This window comes from Zalophus californianus, chromosome 2 (genome assembly GCF_009762305.2).
Source record: "Zalophus californianus isolate mZalCal1 chromosome 2, mZalCal1.pri.v2, whole genome shotgun sequence".
Classification (NCBI taxonomy): domain Eukaryota; kingdom Metazoa; phylum Chordata; class Mammalia; order Carnivora; family Otariidae; genus Zalophus; species Zalophus californianus.
In genome coordinates this window covers 111,901,032-111,923,360 of record NC_045596.1, presented here as the reverse complement: position 1 = coordinate 111,923,360, position 22,329 = coordinate 111,901,032, and the positions used below count along the sequence as shown (strand labels likewise).

Sequence of the window (22,329 nt, the reverse complement as noted above, 5' to 3'; positions counted from 1 at the left end):
CATTTCTTCTTATATTGTGTTAATGTTTTATTGTCTATTTTTCTTGCTATAATAAAAGCTCCATAAATGTAGATACTTTTGTATTTTTCCTCTGTTTTGCTCACTGATGTATCTTAGGAACCTGTAAGAGTAGTAGGCACTTAATAGTTACTTGGGGAATGAATTATGATAACCAGACTTGGTCTAAGAACAATATTTAAGTCTTATTTACCTTAGTTTTCAACTAAGGGGCCAAGGGTCAGGAAAAAAAAAATGATGCCAAGGAGACCTGAAATAGTATGTAAAGTATGTAACACATTTGCCATTTTGCATATTTAGAAAAAAGATTTTATAAAGTGTAGTATATTTGAAGTAATGCACTTGATGTCTACCTTTCAGTAAAATTGAAACCTAGGACATTTTTATAAACTTGAAAGTGCATTTTATCTTTTATTTAAGGTAGAGAGTTGCACAAGAGACAACACAATTGAATTGCCCAATTTACCTTCAGTTATCTACATGTGCAAGACAGGTTGCATTTGTCAAATTACCTGCTCAAATTTGTAATCCTACTTTAATTTATTGGTTTTCATTGTTTTGTGTATCTGCTCAAGAGTATAAAATAATGTGCACTAGAATTGATTTCAAAAGTCCTAATGCAGATACTTAATTTAATCACATATATATTCTGAGGAACACTGATCTTTCTTTCTTTCTTTCTTTCTTTCTTTCTTTCTTTCTTTCTTTTCTTTCTTTCTTCCTCTTCCTTCCTCTCTTCCTCCCTTCCTTCCTTCCTTCCTTCCTTCCCTCCTTCCTTCCTTCCTCCGTTCCTCCCTTTCTCCCTTCCTCCCTTTCTTTCTCTCTTTCTCTCTCTCCTTCCCCCACTCTTTCCCTCTTTCTCTCTTGATCCACATGAAAATGGTCAATTGATTTCTGATAAGAAAACAAAAGAATTTCAACCGAAAAAGGATAGTCTTTTAAACAAATAATCCTGGAACAGCTGAACTTTCATATGCAGAAAAACAAAAATAAGGAAAAAGAAACTCAACTCATATCTCGAATTTAGACCTCAAACTTTATACAAAATTAACTCAAATAAGATTGTAAACTTAAATGTAGAATATAAATTTATAAAACTTTTAGCAAAAAACACACTGGAAATCTTTGTAACACTGGGTTAGGCAAAGTGGTTTTAGTACAACAGCCAAAAGAATGCTATATATAAAATAAAAATTGAAAAATTGCTGTTAAAGTCTCTACTAAGAGAATAAAAACATTAAAACACAGAGTAGGAAGAAATACAGATCTTCCTTGACTATGATGGGCTACCTAATCTACTAAACATCACAGTTTTAGCCTAGCCTATCTTAAATGACAAAATCATTTAACACAAAGCCTATTTTAAAATAAAGTGTTGAATGTCTCATGTAATTTAATGAATACTGTACTGAAAGTGAAAAACAGGATGGTTGTATGGGTACAGAATGACTTAAGTGTATCCTTGTTTACCCGTGTGATTACATGTCTGACTGGAAGCTGTGGTTCGTTGATGCTGTCTAACATCACAAGAGAGTATTGTACCACAGAAAGATGGCCCTGGAAAAGATTGCAGTTCAAAACTTGAGGTACAGTTTCCATTTAATGCAAATCACTTTTGCACCATTGTACAGTTGAAAAATTATAAGATGAACCACCATATTGGAAAGTATCTGTGTTTACAAATCACATATCTTATAAATAACTTGTATCTAGATTATATAGAGAACTCTCAAAACTTAACAATAAAAAACTAATAAAAAATTGTCAGAAGATCTGAAAAGAAGCTTCACCATGGAAGATAAATAGATGACAAGTAAGCATATAAAAAGACGCTCAATATCATTAGTCATTAGGGAGATAAATTACAACCATACTAAGATGCCACTATATAGCCATTAGAATAAGGAGGGGAAAACTGACAGCACCAAGTACTAAGTGCTGGAAAAGAATTCAGACTTGAAATCTCATATATAATTAGTCAATATTCAAAATGATACAACCATTACAAAGAATAAGGTGTAGTTTCTTATAAAGTTAAACATATAATTATGTATGCATTCCAGCCATATGTATAGAACAGTTTTATTCAAATTACTAATAGCTGGAAACTACCCAAATGCCCCCCACCTGGGAAATGGATAAACAAATGGGGGTACATCCATAATGAAATGTTACTCAGCAACAGGAAGGAGCCAGCTATTGATAGACAAAATAAATTATCCATAGTCATAGATTGCTGGTGTTTTTCATAGAAGACAAAAGTGACTTTCAAATCTCATCTTCTAAGATACTGATTTGGAAATGGAATTGTGTAATGTCAATGAATATAAAGGGTCATGATACACTAGACACTCTTTGGTGAGGTAATAAATATTTTAATCCCTGTTTTAAAAAAATAGAAATAGATATTGAAATTTTTAGAATTATCCAGAACAGGGAATGCTACTCCCTTAATAATGGACTACAGGTCCTTAGAGGGAACTAACTCAACTAGCAAATTCATATTAATTTGGAAACCTAAATAAATCTAAGCTTAAGGATATTTCTCAAGTAAATGATTAATTAGCATTCCACTTTAAATCAATCTCTTATTTATTTGGGTAGTGCAAATGGGTACCAAAATTTAATCCTGTCTATAAAATTAAACACTAATGTAGCTAAACATGTAAACTAAGCACCTGCCATGTTACACATCAGGAGTGGCTGATACCTATGGTTAGTATCTTTAATTGCCATCCGGAATACAATCAACACTGTAATAGTAATAATATCCACCCTTACAAGCCCCTAAATCTCTTCCCTCTTAGACACAGATTTACTCACTAGTCTCCTCGACAATAGAATAGGAGAAGGAAATATCCAGTGTCTACTAGGTACCAGGTTCTGTGTAAGAGGAACTGACATCATCTAATGCAATCTACATAACATCTTTACGCAGTAAATTTATTCTCTATTTTTAAAATGTGGATATTGAGGTTCAGAGAGTTTATCTTATCCAAATTCACATACCTAGTAAGTGTTGGAGCTTAAAATCCACATGATAATTGTGTTCATATCTCTGAGACCATCCCCCTCCAACTTGAAGACTTTGAAGAATATTTGCACAATGTTTCAGCAAACCAATTTTGTTAATTTCATGTAACTCGGCAGGGAAGGGCAGCAGAGTGGCATGAGAGAACCTTCTGACAACCCAGGTATAAATTTATAATGAGAAAATCAGCTTAGCACTTTTAAGGTAAATCATATTGGTAAAATTTAGGGATAGCCTATCTAATCTATATAATACATACATGGAACTATATATTTTGCAAAATAGAACACTTTCAGACACTGTCTAATTTCAAGCCAACTACTCTTTAAATCATCGGATGAATTTCAATGAAAAGTTTGAGTAATTATGAGTAATTAACATTAAAACTATCTTATTTTAGAGAGTATTCTATTTTTTAAATCTTGTTTCACCACATATGCTGACGTCTGTCTCTTTTTCATGGTGAGAGACTGAACTGGCTGCCAAGACAAAGAAGAGAGATTACAGAAAGAAAAAAAAAAAAAACCTCTTTATCGTCTTATAAACAGCATTTATAAGCCTGAAATTTAACATTACAATGGAGTAATTACCTATCGGGAATGGAAAGAAGTAATAAAATATGTCAAGTGATAACTCTAAGCTATTACATCTTTTAAGAGTTTATATAGTCTAGTTTAGCTAGTTTAACTTTTTATGTAACTATTCACATTCGAAGGCTAAATCAGCCTCCACTTGCTGACTCAAGGCTATTTAAGAAGGCTTTTTAAAATGAGGCACAGTAAGACCCCTATATCTCTAGGTCCACCATATAGCTGAGATATTTTCATTTACCATGCTTACATTTAGTTCTTTTCTTAATGAACAAAAGTGACAGGGGGAATTCCAGCATGGATATGAGTGATCCTCTCCCCATAAAGGTCACAACTTGTACAATAAAACAGTATCTGGTGAGTGTTATGTACCAGGAACTGTAATAATTGTGCTAAATAGACTGCTTGAATATTTACATAAAAAGTGGTTATTCCAAGTTTTTATTGCTGTGGGTCAAATAATGTCTCATACCATGTTTTCCATAGTTTCTCTGCCATCTGTGCTGTGATGCCTGGACTCCAAATGTACAAGCCAAGGAATGCAATCATGAGTATGTTTCTGTCCATTTGTTCCAGTGTGCTGGGATGAAGGAGGGCAATGTTTAAAATCTTTAAACAATTTATGTACTCTCCTGGGAATTGTCAATAGATCATATTTGCTCCGTGGGATATCTTTGGACCATGTGTACGTTGCTAGGAGGGGTGTACAGTGTTCTGCAGCAACTCTTCTTAGGATTCCCGCACGGCTGATCTGAAAGTTGGTTTTCATCCTCCTCCTGATGTTTACTTATTTCTTCTTCTTCACAAGAAGCCACACCATTTACAGTGAAATTTCCTGTGCCATCTGGAGAAGCTAGGTGGCACTGAATATGGGAATTGCAAACTTGAACTGCATGTTGGATAAAAAAGCCTTTATGGAAATGTTGGCCAAGTTAGCAGGACTCCAACAATCTCCTTGTATACCATGTCATCTTTATCAAAACTTCTTCCAATGCAGCACTTCACCCAGAGAATAAGTGAGGTATATGAGGCAGTTAACAAAAGAGAAAAGTTCATTTGGAATGGCATTTAAAACATTTAGAGGGAGGGGCCCCTGGGTGGCTCAGTTGGTTACGCAACTGCCTTCGGCTCAGGTCATGATCCTGGAGTCCCGGGATCGAGTCCCACATCGGGCTCCCTCCTCAGCAGGGAGTCTGCTTCTCCCTCTGACCCTCCCCCTCTCATGTGCTCTCTCTCTCTCTCTCTCATTCTCTCTTTCAAATAAATAAATAAATCTTTAAAAAAATAAAAAAAATAAAACATTTGGAGGGAATACAGTTATCAGGTTGCTGATTAATGCTGGAGAATCCCACAACTTCCAATCTTTTATTTCAATTCCGTTAATAGTATTCAGTAATCCTTCAATAATCAACTTGCACTCTTACATGGGGAATAAGGGTCCATGAAGAGATGCTAACTGTGCACAGCATTGCAGAGAATCTTGTGCCATATCTGAAAAAAATCTTTGATTTTTCCATGTACTGTGAGGAAAAGCTTCATAACTCTATTGTCCAGGAGAGTCTCCTGCCTGGGCTCTGTTGGATTTGATTACACATTTGAGAGGATTCAAACACAGCTCTATAGTGTCTGCCCAAATTTGGAGGAAGAAAGTTCCAGCTAAAGGCCTGATTGCCATGTACAAGGTAACTGCTGAAATATCCAAGACATCTTAGTATTGAGCTTGCTTCTCCTGATGAACTCCTGCAGAACTTCAATAGTTAACATGAAGATGTGACAAAGGTCTTTTTCCTGAAATACGCTTCTGTAGTTCTCCTGGAATCCCATATGCAGTCCAATGTTGCTCATATTCCTTGAACTTGAGTATTCACTCAATAGTGCAGTTAGAATAAAACAGGCCATAGTTTGCATAGTGGGATTGCCACTACTTATCAACTGGGTGACTTCATGGAACATGCTTTTGCAGTTAATGGATTTATCTAACGATCCTCATTTTATAATTAATGCCGCTGCAAATAGAATTCATTCTCAAACGTACTTTTGGAGGTTAGGCCTTTGTAAAGGCATAAGTTAAAAGAAATGTTTGCAGTGATTTGACGCTATCTTTTACAAAAGAATCCACTCCCAGACAACTGCTTCCAGTATGACTGTGGCAGCTTAAAAGAGAATATAGTCCATTTTGCTTTCTGTTTTTTTTTTTTATTTTGTTTAACCTTGCCTTAGCACCACAAAGAGGTTAGTTCCTCTCAAAATACACCTCAGGCAAGTGGCAGCTAATCACCTATTACAGTTTTCTAAAACTTTTCTCCCTCTCTGCAACTGTTACTTCCAAAGCATGAGGTATGAAAATGTGCTTGTAAACTGTAAATCTTGACTCTGATTTCCTAAGCAACAGGAATATGCCGAACCTCACATGCTGACAGTGGCTGTCCCAGCTGCGTTCCCTGTGGTCTGCGCAATCCTGGGACTGGCCTCCCGACTCTGGGGGACAGAGAAGGAGATATTAATCGAGCTAGCTGCCTTGCTGGGGTGCATGAGCCAGGGCGCCAGGCGAGGCCACTGTGGTTGGCTCAGATGATGGCTGGTATGTACTGTTTTTTCTTTCTTTCTTTCTTTCTTTCTTTCTTTCTTTCTTTCTTTCTTTCTTTCTTTCTTTCTTTCTTTCTTTCTTTCTTTCTTTCTTTCTTTCTTTTTAATTAACATATAATGTATTATTTGTTTCAGGGGTACAGGTCTGTGATTCGTCAGTCCTACACAACACCCAGCGCTCACCACAACCTATGCCTTTCCCAATGTCCAATTCATTTCTAAGGAATTTGAAGATTAGATAGATGAAATGATTTGTTCTGGGGACATGTCAAAACTTAAATTCAGAGGCGCCTGGGTGGCTCGGTGGGTTAAGCATCTGTTTTTGGTTCAGGTCATGATCCCAGCGTTCTGGGACCTAGCACCAGGTTGGACTCCCTGCTCAGCAGGGAGCCTGCTTCTCCCTCTACCCCTCCCCCCCACTCATGCTCGCTCTTGCTGTCTCTCTCTCAAATAAATAAATAAAAAATCTTTGGGAAAAAAAAACTTAAATTCAAACCTGGGATATGCTTGACACCAGTACCTGGATTCCTTGATTAATCTGTTTCTCAAATAACAATCTACCTCACCTAAAGAGATTTTAAGATTTTGAAACTTTCTTCAAGTGCTTCTTTTCAAATTAGCCCTGTTTTCCAAACGTGTAAATTTCTGATTTCAGGTGTAAGGATATTTTAAAGATTAACAAAAACTCCACACATAATTGTTAGCTGCGTGAATAAATCTCTTATAATCCAATTCTTTTACTGATGAGGCAATATGTAGCTTTTTTTCTTTTTTCAAGATTTATTTATTTGAGAGATAAAGAGAAAGTGTGCACTTATGGGGATGGGCAGAAGGAGAGGGAGAATCTCCAGCAGACTCCCACCGAGTGCAGAGCCAGCCTCAGGGCTCAGTCTCTTCACCCTGAGCCTAAATCAAGAACGGATTGCTCAACCAACTCAGCCACCCAGATGCCTCTAGGCAATATGTAGCTTTAAAGAAATTAAAATTATATTCTCCAAATTTAGAACCTAAGTGTCTTGCCTCAACTAGCTGTATTCTGGTTAATAACAACAGTAACAAAGATACTACAAATACAGATAAATATAATAAAGCATATTACTTAATTTAACTAAAAAAGTAATGATTGCATAAAGTAGCAGGTGACACATCTCAATTTTGACTTGGAAAAGTTCTTCACAGGTTATGATATTAGGAGAGACATAGAAAAATGTTACTTTGGATCAGTGAGGTAACCTGACCTAAGACTACCTGTCCCGAAAGGAGACTCCTATGAGGGTGGCAGGCAGATGAGGCAACTGGCTACTCAGGCCCTACCTGACCACCCCAACGGCTGAGAGGATCAGTATCTCAGCACACCTATAACCAGGCTGATAAAGATTCAGCATGCTTTTTGTATGGGCACATCGTTTATTAAAATATTAACATTCTTATACTCCAGTTGGTAGTCTGTTTGCCAAATCCCCTGAGTGCCCCTCCTACCAAATGGGTCTTTCCAGTTCCCGATCTCTATACTGCCCTATCATACAGGAACTACAGGTAAATCCCAGGCAGTAGGATGCCTCCGGGACTCTGTTTCCTTGCTCATGCTCTGCCTGTGACCCCACATTGTATGCTGACACACTGGTAGTAGCAGGCCTACTAAAGATTTTTGATTATTTATTTATTTATTTTGAATCCCCATTAGTCACTTTGATGTAATTAAATGTTACATGAAGTTATTAGCTAACCATTTAATAGCTCTTAATAGTACAGTAATACAGTTATAAAATAAGTTGCATAAGAATTTTAAATCAATTATTACAGTAAAATTGCTACATGTGCAGTCAGTGGTGGGAAGTACATGTTGCTTCAAATCACAGGCTATAGAACTAGACAAATCTAGGTTTGAATATTGCTTCTATACTTAGCTAAGTCTATGGTAGATGGAAGCCCTCTGAGATTCCATTGCTTTATTTATGAAATGGAGATAATCTTTAATGCCCCTTTCTTCATCCCCAACATCCATGTTACCTAAAGGATACTGCACCAGAGATCACTATGTGATACCTAACATTTTAAATCTGAGTGGAATCTTATCATGCATTTCGCTTTATTTTTTATTTAAACATTTTTTTTCAGCATTTAAAATTCCTCTCAATGAAAGTATAAGTATCTCTCTGGGGAAAATTCAACTGATAGTATTCCTTATAGAACATTTCAGAAGAAACTTCATGTTCTTTAAAAGCTCATGTTCCTCAGAATGTGAGTTTGATGTATTTAGTGGACAAAGTACATATTTCATTCTCCTTTAAATCAAATATTTTGTGCTAAATAAAAAGGGGGAGAAAATTATCTATGTTCAATTAGATGTGGATAGACTTCCATTGCAGTCTTTTTTGTGGATACTTTTCATGAATGGTTATTCTGAATAATGTTAGGGTAAAACTTGTGATGATATTATCCAATGGGGAAAATAATAAAATAGATCAAATTTTACATTGTTATATTATGTCACATATTTCTATAAACTCAAATAAAATATAATGTCAGTATGTTCTTGATCTTTTCATTATATTTGGGGAAAAAAGTTGATGTTCATGAAATGTCTCTTTTCAACATATACCATAGAAAAGGACACAGTTTTTGTTACTGTTTCTGTTGTAAATATTCTATGGTCAGAAATATAAATATTTGACATTTTTAGGGTATGACCTGACAAAATTGCTTACACACTAGAAGAAATTATTTAAATTTTAAAAAGTATGTTTTTCATTAAAGAAAAATCCTAAGAAGGCCAAAAAACAGAAAGAGCAGAGATGGTAACATGAACAGCACAGATAAGATTAAATTTGTAGAGAAATCATTAAAGGAAAACAAAAATAATAAAAACTGTAAAGGGGGTTTTTTAAATCATTTTTAAATAGACTTAAGACAAGTAAACTTTAATGCAGTTTTAAATTCTACACTTGATTTGGGTTAAATGAAACCAAATACAAGTTGCTCTAATAGGGTAATTATAGGTTTCCTTAGGAATTTATTGGAAAGAAACCAGTTGTAATGATGGGTAAGTGATTGCTATCAACACTGATTCTATGTCTAGGATGCCTAGAAGTTGTTAGATTAAAGGAAGCATGTTTTGCAAACAGAAATCTGGGCCGAGGTCAAAAGGTAAGTGAGAACATGGGGAATGGACATTGAGCTGCCTAGAACTTAGATTTGGGAGTTACAGAATGGGAGATGGTGTTGAAAAGGGAAAATGAAGTCGGGTAAGTAATTGAACAGGAACACAAAAGTAAATGAAGTGTCTTAAAAACATATTGATCAATTTGATATCAAGTAAGAAAAAAGAGATGCTATTACAATGTCAAAGGAACAACGTGATCAAATTTGCTTTGTGGCTGAGAGAGGAGAATGTATCAAGGGGAGTAAGACTGAAGGACAAAAAAGAAGGTAATTGTGGGAATTTAGGTAGCTGTAATGTTAAACTAAGCTGAAGTGCCTGCTATGGACAGTGGAGAGGAATAGAGATTGGTGGGAAACTTCAGAAAACAGAATGAAAAAAAAAAAAGAAAACAGAATGAAGTGCACTTAGCTACCACTTAGAAGAAGACGTCTAAGGGAAGGGAATGAAAAAAGATTCTTAAATATCTAAGGTCCTTTCCAAAGGAATGTTGTCTTTTCATTGCTACCATTTGGGCCTTTTATTTTAAAAAGTGTTTAAAATGGCATCTCATTGTTGGCTTAATTTGCATTTTCTTGTTCTGACATTAATAGAACATCAGAGAACACAGAGATAGAACATTTTCTAAAACGTCTATCGTTTTTACTATTTCATAATGTGAAACCCTCACCTGTTTATCAGTGAATGTCTAGAGTGGGGAAAAGATGATATAATCATATTTTTCTAAATATTTATTTTATATTAAATTACCTGTGACTGTTTTCCCAATACTTTTTTCTAAATCTATATTTTCTTTTTTATCTAATTTTCCTTAGATAATCTAATTAATCTTTTATTTCAGATATTTTTGATCATATCTAACTGAAAAAAAATCCCTCAAGGGTCAATTTTATTAACTATTTCATTCACAAAATTAGAAAATATATATTAAGCACCCATTATGTGCCTGTAACTGTGCTGGGCCTTTAGAAAGACTTTGTTTACTCCTAAGTAATAATTTATGCACAGAATACCCCATCTTTTCTCTATCATGGCAATATTAATAATACTTTCATCTTGAAATTTAGTGCATTTAATTAAAGTCATCACTTTATTTTTCTAACCACTACTCCACGCTCATGGAAAGCTAGTAGTAAAATAGCTTTTACTCGATAACTATAGTTACTGTACTAGAACTATAGTTCATATTTAAACCGTATGTGCTTATTTCAGTCTTTTAAATAATTTCTGATGTTGATGACCAAACTTTCTGCTATAGCATAATGACCACTATCAGTGACATCAGGTTTCGATTTATCTCCCTGTGAAACAGAAAATAACTTTCAATGAGCTCTGTGTATCTGAGAATTCTTTTGCCTTCTTAAATGTTTGACAAACTAATTGCTAGCAAAAGTCTTGATTAAAATGTTAAAGTCAAATTGCTGTGGATCTTACTCTAATTTAGTAGCACTTAGGCTCTTTGGTTTCTGAGATTACCAATAACCAAAGAAAGACTCAGATTCAGCTAACTTAAATAAACAAAGGAAAGAGGATTTATATAAAGGTTAGTGAAATAACTAAAGCTAAATATTCAAGTCTTAGGAAAGACGATAGCTCAGGGCAACACTGGGAATGCCAGAGGGAATTCAGGCAGTCTCAACCAGGGTAAAGCCTTAAAATAATGTAATTTAATAAATCTTCAGCCTCTTTATTATAGATTAATATTCACAGAAGTGCATATTTTCTAAGTGTCAGGGGTAGGAGATATTTTGATTGAGCCAGTTTGCATCACATACTGCCTCTGCCTGTTGTCATAGAGATTGGGATCTGTTCCTAGAAGAAGGAATAATACGCAGCCAAAAACAATAGAAATTCTGTTACATACCCTACCTGTCCAAAGTCTTAGGCAAGTATTAACCCACTTCTTTTTCTACATATACAATTCCTAAAATGTTCCTGTTTTACATAGTGTGTCTCACAATTAAAAATAATCTTATTCCATTTACAGTAGGAGAAAACCAAAAGTGATTTTTAGCTAATGCTTCCAAATATGACGTTTGGTGTTCTCTGGGTTATGTCTATTTCTTGGGTTGCTCTGTCATTATAACATCTCAGTATTCTGTGATCTATGGACCAAATCAGCCAACACACTTTGTGTTTAATAGTGGACAAAAGCAAGAAAAAGACAATGTATGTAAAAGAGTAAGCAGTGCTGCAAATGACCATGGGAAGTAAACTTGTCACTGATTTTTTTTTTTTAATTTCTGTTTTATATAATTTTATCTTTGGCCAGAATATTCTCAGGTCATATTTCTTTATTTTTCTATCTTGTGGAGTTGAACTAACTTATCTATTCCTTCTTATTAGAGCCTCTGTGGATCCTATTACATTGTCTTATTTAATATTTATTACTAGGCCTGTTATTACATGGAAACGTTCCAGAGTATTACTTGGATTCTACACATATTTCTGTAGCAAAATCTCTATTTCTCCTTGATTATCAGGTCAGCCATTCTAGTAAAATATGTAACCCTGTTCTAGGATAATTGAGAAGATATGCTTGTAGAAGTATCATTTTGCTAGGTTAAATATATATATATATATATATATATATATGTACACACACACACACACACACACACACACACACACACACACAGTAAGAATGAGAAGTACCAAAACCTAACTTTATTTTCTGGATTCATCTGTTCATAGATTTAGCATTCTGGTTAAGGAAAGGAAGGCAATATATTTTTGTCATGGGTTTAGATTATACACATCATTGTACAGAAAAGCCAGCTTCATGGGGTGTTGTCTCTCCTGGAACTACAGCTGAATCTGCATTAATTTTTTAATAAAGCCAGTTGCTTCTGTCATTGGAGTAGCAGAATGAATGGATTCCAGACATTGTTTCTTTTATTTCAATTGGAGACAGTGCTTGTGGAATAGAATGATGTTTTGAAGCATTTAGTTAGTCCAAAGTTAGAGGTTCTTGAGCAAGCATGCTTAGAGTCTGAAAATAAAACCCACATCTTCAATAACTTTCTGTCTGATTAAAACAAAACAAAACAAAACAAAAAAAAAACTCACCAGAACCCCCGGCCATGAGAGAGTTCTAATGTAAGCATTTGGAGGCCACCATGTAGCAGACTATTCACCTGAAGCATGGAGATATGTTGAGGAATAAAACTTAATTATTTTTTCTGGTAACTGCACATTTATAAGTGTCTGTGGCTAGGTCACCTTAAGAAGAGGAAAACTATTTTTTTTTTAATTTCCTTCTTGCCACCATGCACATTTTAATCATGAGCTCATTCTGCAAGTTTTGGTCTACACTGGAAAGAAGATAGCTAATATCTAAAAAGTCTGTTATCCTGTACACCTGATTATGAAGGTATTTTTCTACAGTTGGAACAAATGCATTTTCATGTGCTGGGTCTACTCCTAGAGGTCCTACTATAGGGCTCTTCCAAAAAATGTCTTGAGATTAATTATTTACTGAAATTATTTGGCTTTTTATTTGATAATAGCATACATTCATAAAAGTACACAAACCATCTGGGCACAGCTCAATGAATTTTCACAAACTGGGCACATCTGCACAAGCAGCACTGAGATCATAAAATAAAACATTGCACATACTTCAGAAGGCCCCAATATACTTTCTTCTGGTTTCAATACCCACAAGAGTAGCAACCCTCCTGATTTCTATTACCACGATTAGTTTTGTATGGTTTTAAATTTTCTATAAATATAATCAAATAGATTTTTTTTAATTTTATACTTTTTAAGATTTTATTTAAAATCCAATTGGTTAACACACAGTGTTAGTTTCAGGTGTACAATGTAGTGATTCAACACTTCCATGCATCACCTGGTGCTCATCACAGCAAGTGCACGTCTTAATTCTCCTCACCTAGTTTACACATACCCGCCCCCCCCTCTGGTAACCATCAGTTTGTTCCCTATAGTTAAAAAATCTGTTTCTTGGTTTGTCTCCCTTTCTCTTTTTTCCCCCTTCGTTCATTTGTTTTGTTTCTTAAATTCCACATATGAGTGAAATCATATGCATTTATCTTTCTCTGACTTATTTTACTTAGTATAATACTCTCTAGCTCCATCCATGTTGTTGCAAATGGCAAGATTGCATTCTTTTATGGTTGAGTAATCCATTCATTATTCGATGGGCACTTGGACTGTTTCTGTAACTTGGCTATTTTTGTTTTGCTTTGTTTTTTGTTTTTTGTTTTTTTGGTGTGTGTGTGCCTGGCTTTTTTAGCTCAATATTATATTTGTGAGATTTATCTATATTGTGTTTAGTGAGCAATTATTTAATCCTTTTTTCTTCAAGTTATCCAACCAAACCATTACCAGTGCCCAGAAATCAACATAGAGTCTGATTTCCAGGCATCACACCTTTTAAACCTAGTAAACGTCACATTCAAAATTCTACTTCTTATGAGAATTTTGCTTTTCCACTTATGATCGAGGCCACTCCTAAGAGAGGAAGTCAAAGTTGTCTTTTTCTGAGTAATGACAACTTACAGAATAAAACATGTATGTATTATTTTTTATATTTATAATTTTTAATTTTTACTCATACAGTTATTAGTTATCACTTATAGTTTGAGTTTGAGGAGAGGGGAGGTCCTCTGAGAGGAGATGGTATGCCGAGACTGTGATAAACTTATTCATTTGTACCTTCAGAGGGGGCTAGGGACTTTCATATATACATGGGTACATAATGGTGGAATTCTCCTACTCATGCCCAAATGTATGGTTAGGCAGATCAAAAAGCACTGAGAACATGATGCACTTGGGTGTCCCAAGTCAACATATTCAATTTTCCCTGAAGGGACAAGTATCATTTTTAGTTTTGTTTGTTTGCTTTGTTTTTTTAAAATTAGAATATTTAGAATTGTTAAAGAGACAGTTTTAAAACATCCGAATCTCAGGATTACCTGTTATCATACTCTTATCAGTGTGTCCTACTTGATACTGATCTGCCATCAACAGTTCTCTCAGCATTGGGTCTGTTAGGTCATAAAGAGAGAGTGGTAGAGCTATTGACTCTAGTCTTGACCAGCTCAATTGCTTTCTTTTTCCCTGAACTCTAGTAAATGTTGAAAAATTTTCAAATAACAGAGTACATGGTAATAGTAGAACAACTTTTTTGGATGTGGGTTTAAGGAACAACACAGCTTTCACTTTAGGGGAAAAATGCAAACATGCTGAGGTCTGCGGAATCTCCACAAGTTATGTACATGCCCTGTATGATCTATCCCTCTTAGTGTGGATGGAACTTGTGAATAGGAGATCTCATTACTATTATATGGCAAAAGGGTGGACCTAACCTAATCAGGAGAGTCATTTAAAACTAGAAGAGGGTCAAAAGGTAAAAAGAAAAAAAGAAAATAAAATTATAAAATAAAAATAGAGTGCTTTCCCCAGGTGAATGCAGAGAAGGATGTCTGACAGATAATCATGTGCCGAGAACAACTTACTCTGTTTTAATTTGTGTTCCATGAAAAATATAATTGCTAGATCCATAAAAGCATACCAGTTGCCAAGGCATATATTTGCATGCTCTAATAAGTAGAATGTATCTGAATAGCAGGCACAGTTGGATTTATTAAATAAGTTTACAGTAATTGGTTATTAAAGATTTATTAGTATTTTGCAGTAATTAAAGTAGTTGAAAGAACAGGGATATGCTATGAATCACAGGGTTGGCATCTTTCAAGTTTTGGAAGTTTGCAAAAATCTTTAATTCCCTCAGGGATGGAAAATAACATTTTATTGTTTTTATTATTATGCACATGAGTATATCTTTCCTGTCATAAGTTGACTAGACTCCAAAAGTTAAGTAGCCAATGTGGGAGTGCTACTATGTACTAAATATCCCATTCTACTTTTCCACTCAGGAATTGATAAAATGACCACATTGGATTCAGAAACTCACTGCAATTAATGTGAGACAAATTTTGTTAGAATTTAAGTTATCACTTTCCTCCTCATAGTACCCATTCTGTACAGTGAACTTCATTTAAAGTCTGGTTTCCCAGGAATTAATTCCAGGATCTGAAGCTTAGATCCAATTGCCTTTAAAGTTTTCCTCTTAAGTACATGAGATATAGAGTCCCAATTTGTTGGAGAAGTGTACAAGAAAGACTAAAGGATGGCAAAGAGTATACATGCATTTTTTTTATTCACGTTTTCTTAAGGTATTCTTTTTTTTTAATTCTCATTTTTTGTTTATTTGTCTTTTTCAAAGCTTTTTGGACACTTTATATTTGGTACATTTTCAATTAATGAAATCTTAGAGTTTAAAAATATTGTGACAGTGACTATTATGATACTCAAATTAGACCTTTTTGATATTTGAGCTCAAATCTGAAGGAGGTCCAGGAGTAAGCCAAATGGATAACTGTGAATAGAAATGTCTGCACAGAAGAAATAGCTTATGCAAAGTCCTGAAGCATGTTCCAAGGAACAGCAACAAGACCAAGGTGGCTTTAGTGGATTAAGAAGCAGAATAATAATAAGAGATGAAGTCAGAGATATAATAAAGGCCTAGGCTGTGTAGGGTCTTATAAACCTTTTTTACAGCCTTGTATTTTTTTGCTGAACAGTAGGAGAAGCCAAACAATGGTTTTGAAGATAGGTTTGGCATAATTAAACTTATATTTTAATTGGATCAAATGGACTGTTGTGTGTAGAATAGATTGTGAAGAGAAAGAGGAGAAATATGAGGTTTTTGCCTATAATCCACCTTTGAGGTAGCTAAGACTTTTTAATTTTTTAGATTTAGCCACACTATCTAATTTAATTGAATACAAATGTAAGATAAATTTATTTAAAACTATACATATATAGTTATTTATATATATACATTATATATGTGTGTAAATGATTGTATAGGTTTATTGAACAATGTCCTGGAGCAGCTCAAAGATTTAAATAACTGATTATCTAAGACAAGTATTGCAAAAGACAGAGATCAGGCAGTTTTGGAGAACGCTGCAGCCAGAGTCTCCAAAATTCCTCTCTGTGGTACACTGTGAATTCAGAACTTTACAATCCAGAGTGTCCACTCATGATTGAAATTGTTGAAAGTGAAAAGCAGTGGCTCAGCTTGGGTCAGGAATACTCTCAAATCTATCACTGAGGATGGAAATGTGAGGGACCATTGTTGGCCCAGCCTTAATTACATGGCACTATGGCTTAGGTAAATAGACTCTGCTTCCTAAGGAAGAGATAGAAATCATGGCAGGCAAAATAATGTAATATATCATAATATCATATGATGTATATTATTATAATATAATTATTAATCATACAGATGAGAAATTTAAGAACAAAGATACTTCTATTTTTGAATTAATGCTTATAAAGTTATATGTAATTACAATTTATATATGAATCTTTTAACATTAATTTACTTTTTTAAAGTAAGTAAATCTGAATATTGACAAAAATTCTTTCACAATGAATTCATGGTTTGTTAATCTACAGTGTTTGCTCTGTTTAGTTTGGGAAACCCATATCTTTTGTTTGATACTTATCATTTGCTTTCCTTATATTTTAATATTCTTTTTTTATCATTCTGTCATTTAAAATTTTTTTTCTATAGTGTCACTATTAAGTTTCTCAAGTTTTATATTTTTACATACTGAAACAATATTACAAAGGCTCACGTTTCTTTTTTACTGCCTCTGACAACACTGATTAAATTATTGGCTGATAATTCTCATCACAACTATATTCTGTGACGGTGAAATAAAGAGCAAATATTTGTTAGGTTATTTTTACATCCTATAGTGCATGCATTTATGGAGGAACAACAATAATAATATCAAACTTTAACACATGATCCTCAAGACATATTTTTACTTATTCATACTTGAATAAAAAGACATTTATCTGGTACTAGAGAACAATCATGATATCTAGATTGTCCCAGCTCAATTATAATCAGTATTGATGCCAAGATAATTCTGGTAGGTATTCATAAATCAGTAGCTTGCTTTCTAGAAAACTTGCCTATAAAACCAACAGAATAGATTTTGATCATTGACAGTTTCCTTAGCTAATGTTGTCAGCATTGGCTTATTATTAAATTATCCCAGATTCTCTTTATGGTCAGTTTTTATTTCTTTGGTCTTGGGATTGATAGAAATTTATTTTTCCTAGTCATAGAAATTTTCTGGGAAGTATAAAGATAAGTTTAGAGAATGGGTTTCAAAACCTTGCCCATAAATTATCTTTAGTTCTCTTAAGGGAATTTTCCTTTTATACCATGAAAAGAAATTGAGAATTGTAAAATCTGTTCAGCCTGCTGGTTGAATAGTATAGTAGACTTATATGTAGTAGACTTACATGGCCAAACCACTGGGTTAACTTCCAGGAACAATTATCATTCCTTCTCCCCAAGTACAAATACAAAAACATGGAAAAATATACCAAAGTACATGTGTTTTCGGCATGAAGAAAGCAAGCAAGTCAGGACTTGAGGAACTAGGGTCCCAAAGAGTAAGGAAACAGATTGAGGTGAGCCCAGCATCCTATGGCAATTTCCCCTCAAGTATTTGTCAATTAAATGTGGCTTGGCACTAAGTGGATAAAAAGTTAAACAGAAAGTAGTACACAAAGATTAAGGAACTTAGTTGAGCTTTCAACAGCCGCTAAGGACAGAGACAAACTTAGTGTTCACGACTACATTCAAGATCTGGCTGCACTTGATTTTTTTTTTTAAGATTTTATTTATTTATTTGACAGAGAGAGACACAGCAAGAGAGGGAACACAAGCAGGGGGAGTGAGAGAGGGAGAAGCAGGCTTTCCACTGAGCAAGGAGTCCAATGCGGGGCTTGATCCCAGGACCCTGGGATCATGACCTGAGCCAAAGGCCGATCCTTAACGACTGAGCCACCCATTCACTCTGCACTTGATTTTTGACAGAAAGGAAGTACACTGAAGTGGTTCCAAATTTCTTTACTACCTTTTTCTCAAGACATTATCTAATTCATAAGCATCCAAGAAATAAACAATCAGGAAAGAACAACTAAGATGCTAAATGGGCCTGGTTTAGATAAAAATTAGAGGTTAAACCAAGGAGGAAAAGTCTTATTAAAAATCCCAAGTAGAATCCTAGAGGAACAGAGTAGGAGCAATCACAAAGAAGAAATAGACAAACTTTTAAAACAATTTTACCTCAGATTGAAAAGGAGATATATCCCTACTCTAATTGCTTACTATAAGTAAAAATAAATACTCTCTGGAAGATGACAAGTCAGTTAAGCTTCATATATACAATCTTATATACACAGTGCTCAGCATACAATAAACAATTTTCAGGAATGGTAGGAGATGGGACCAAATTTACAAAATATAAAATAAAAATTAGACTTGCAGGTAACCCAATATTGGAGTTATCAAAACACTTATTTTAAAACGTAGTTAGTATATAAAGAAAATGGGATCAAGTTGTAATGTTCATGACTGAGCTTAAAAAAAATCAAGTGATAATTCTAAAACTGGAAAAAAAAATCTATAATTAAAAGCTAAAGAAAAGGCTGAACAGCAGATTAGAAACAGCAAGAAAAGAGGATTATATTATCAGTATATATGATGATAGACAATTTTTAGATGGAGACATGGATGTAAAATACAGAAAAGAAGAAGATGAATATAACAAACATAGTATTAACATTTGTTTGGAAAGCCAGAAGAATAGAAGCAAGTATATGTGCAGCGGCAATGTGAGAAAAAAAAAAAAAAAAAAAACTAGCCCAAATTTTCTAAAAGTAATGAAAGATATTAAGCCACAGATTGAAAAGATTGATAAACCCCAAGTGGAATGAATAAACAGAAAACATGTCTAAACACATCATAGAAAAATCGAAAGAAAAACAAAGACAAGGAAACTAAGCAACCCACTTAAAAAAATAAAAGACATATTTAACAGAACAGTAAGACTGAGAAGGATCAGTTCAGCAGAAACAATGGAAGAAAGAAAACAAAATAAATATCTTTAAAGAAATGAGTTAAAGCTTCTAATGAACTTGCATTGTCTGGGAATAATAGCTATACTGCTTTATATTAGACTGCTCTAATTCAAAGATTTTTGTTATAATTTCTAGGACTCTAAGGAAAGAATAAAATAACCCAACTAAAAGAGAAGAAACTATAGATTGGTAAAACACTTTGATAACACAAAAGATAGTAATAGAAGAGAAAAAAGGAGACATAAATGACTGGTGCAAATAACAAAGCAATAGTAAGGTAGTAAATTCAAATTCAGACTTAAATGTATCATTATTTACATTAAATGTAAAACAAGTGCTCAGTTGCAATATAGTAGGAATAAATAACTGTCAAAATGCATTTCACTAAAGTCCAACTATATGTTGCTTAGAAAGTAATATAAAAATATGAATACAAAAAGACTAAAAGGGATAGAAAAAATATTCCATGCAAATATGAATCAAAAAGAAGGTGGTTTAGCTGTCAGAGCAGTTTAATATCAAAGCAGCACAACATAAGGCAAAAAGCATTAATAAAGATAAACAGAAACATTTTCTAATGGTAAAGGGATCAACCAAGGAAGAAGATATAATAAATCCAAATTTTTAGGTATCTAAAATATACCCTTAAAATTTATGAAGCAAAATCTGACAAAATTAAAGGAAAAATAGGTAGGTCAAAAATCATAATAGAAGTTTTAAATAAGCATTCTTTAAATCTTACAGAACAAACAGGCTTAAGTAAGTAAGGATATAGATTAGAGATTGACAAACTACAAACTATGGGTCAAATCTGGCCAGCAGCTATTTTTGTATGATCCACAAGTTAAGAATGGTATTTATATTTTTAAAGGTTGGAAAAAATCAAAAGAAAAATATTTTATGAAAATGAAAATTATATGAAACTCAAATAGCATCTTCCATAAATTTTATGGAACATAGTCATGGTCATTTATTTGCATACCATCTATACCAGTTTTCACACTACAGTGATGGAATTGAGTAGTTATGACAGAAACCATGCATGGTACTCATCTCTTCAAATGTTGGTGTGCAGTATTATCAATTTTAGTGATAGAGTTATAATTAGATTTTTCCTCTTGGCTCTCAAAGCCTAATTGACATATATAAAATACTAACCTCAAATGCATATTCTGTTTTCCCAAAATCTATAAAAGAAATTTCAACAATTTTTACATTGAAATCTTACAGAATATGGCCATTGATCATAGTGTAATTGAGCTAGAAAACAAGTGCAAAATGATAATTTTTTAAGTTTATAAATTAACCTATACATTTCTAAAATCTTGGATCAAAGAAGAAATAACAAGGGATGCCTGGGTGGCTCAGTTGGTTAAGCATGCAACTCTTGGTTTCAGTCATGATCTTGGGTTCATGAGATTGAGCCCCTCGTAGGGCTCCATGCTCAGCGAGGAGTCTACCTGAGGTCCTCTCCCTCTGCCCCTCTCCTGCTTGCTCTGTCTCTTTCTCTCTCTCTCTCTCTCTCAAATAAATTAGTAGAATTGTAAGAAAAAAATAACAATTAGTAAATGTGGCTAAATTGTGCTTAAGAAGAAATTTATATCCTTAAATACATATAAGAAGAAAGTGTAAAAATCCAGTATTTAAGCATCTCTCTGAATAAGTTAAAGTACAAAAGATACATGAGTCAAAAAAGCAGAAGAAAATAATAAAGATAAATATACAACTGAAGGTAATTTCTATTAAAAATTTTTCAAAAGACAGAAAAAATTGATAAACTGCTGACAAAAGTGATTAATACTAAAGGGGAGCGTCACTACAGATACTATAGTCATTAAAAATGATGAGTGGATATTTTGAAAAATTTTATAGTAATAAATCTGAAAATTTAGATAAAACTGCTAATTCCTAGAAAAACAAGACTAACAAAGAAAAAAATGGTTAATCCAATACCTATTAAAGAAAGTGAAACTTAAAATCTTCTCATAAAGACAACTCAAGGCACAAATAATTTCACTTATGATTTCAAACAAACATTAAGAAGCAGTAAGATCAGTTATACATAAACCAAACCATTGATGAGAGAAAAGAATTACTTTCCAATTCATTCTGTCATACCAGCATGATCTCTATAGCAAATGTGACATTAAAAGGAATGATATTTATGTACATATACTCACAAATACTTTTAAAAGGAGCAAAGACATCCATCATATATAAAAGGATAATATACCATGTGAGAGGTGAATTTTGTTCAGAAATATTATTTAATTATATACAACAAAGTAGTTCATTACATTAATAGATTTAAAAAACCCTTCATGGGGCGCCTGGGTGACTCAGTTGGTTAGGCGACTGCCTTCGGCTCAGGTCATGATCTTGGAGTCCCGGGATCAAGTCCCACATCGGGCTCCCTGCTCAGCAGGGAGTCTGCTTCTCCCTCTGACCCTCTTCCCTCTCGTGCTATCTCTCATTCTCTCTCTAATAAATAAATTAAAAAAAAAATAAAAAATAAATATGCCTTAACTTCTTTAAAAAAAATAAATAATGAAAAAATAAATAAAAAACCCTTCATGTTCCTTTCATTGGATATTTTAAAAGGATTTGATAAAACCTAAATCCACTTGTAATTTAAAATAACACAGCAAATCATAAATAGAGAAGAAATTTTAAAATCTATGAAATGTTGTGAAAATCTAACAAATAACTAATTTGATGGTAAAAAATTGAAATCATTTCTACCTAATATCAGGAACAAGAAAAATATGACCATTCTTATTTCTATTCAGAATTCTACTAGAGCTATGTCATATTGTGACTTATAAAGATACATAGATTGGGTCTTCCTCCCCATTTCTAGCACAGAGCTCCTAAAATTTTGGCATTTCTGTGGCTAGAGGTTGAATCAATCACCAATGTCCAATGATTTAATCAACCATGGCTATGTAATGAAGTCTCCA

At 33.7% G+C, this 22,329-nt stretch overlaps 1 pseudogene; it reads right to left on the bottom strand.

Moving 5' to 3' along the window:
- Nucleotides 1-4,105: 4,105 nt before the first annotated feature.
- On the bottom strand, nucleotides 4,106-14,392 carry LOC113925494 (annotated as a pseudogene).
- Nucleotides 14,393-22,329: the final 7,937 nt, after the last annotated feature.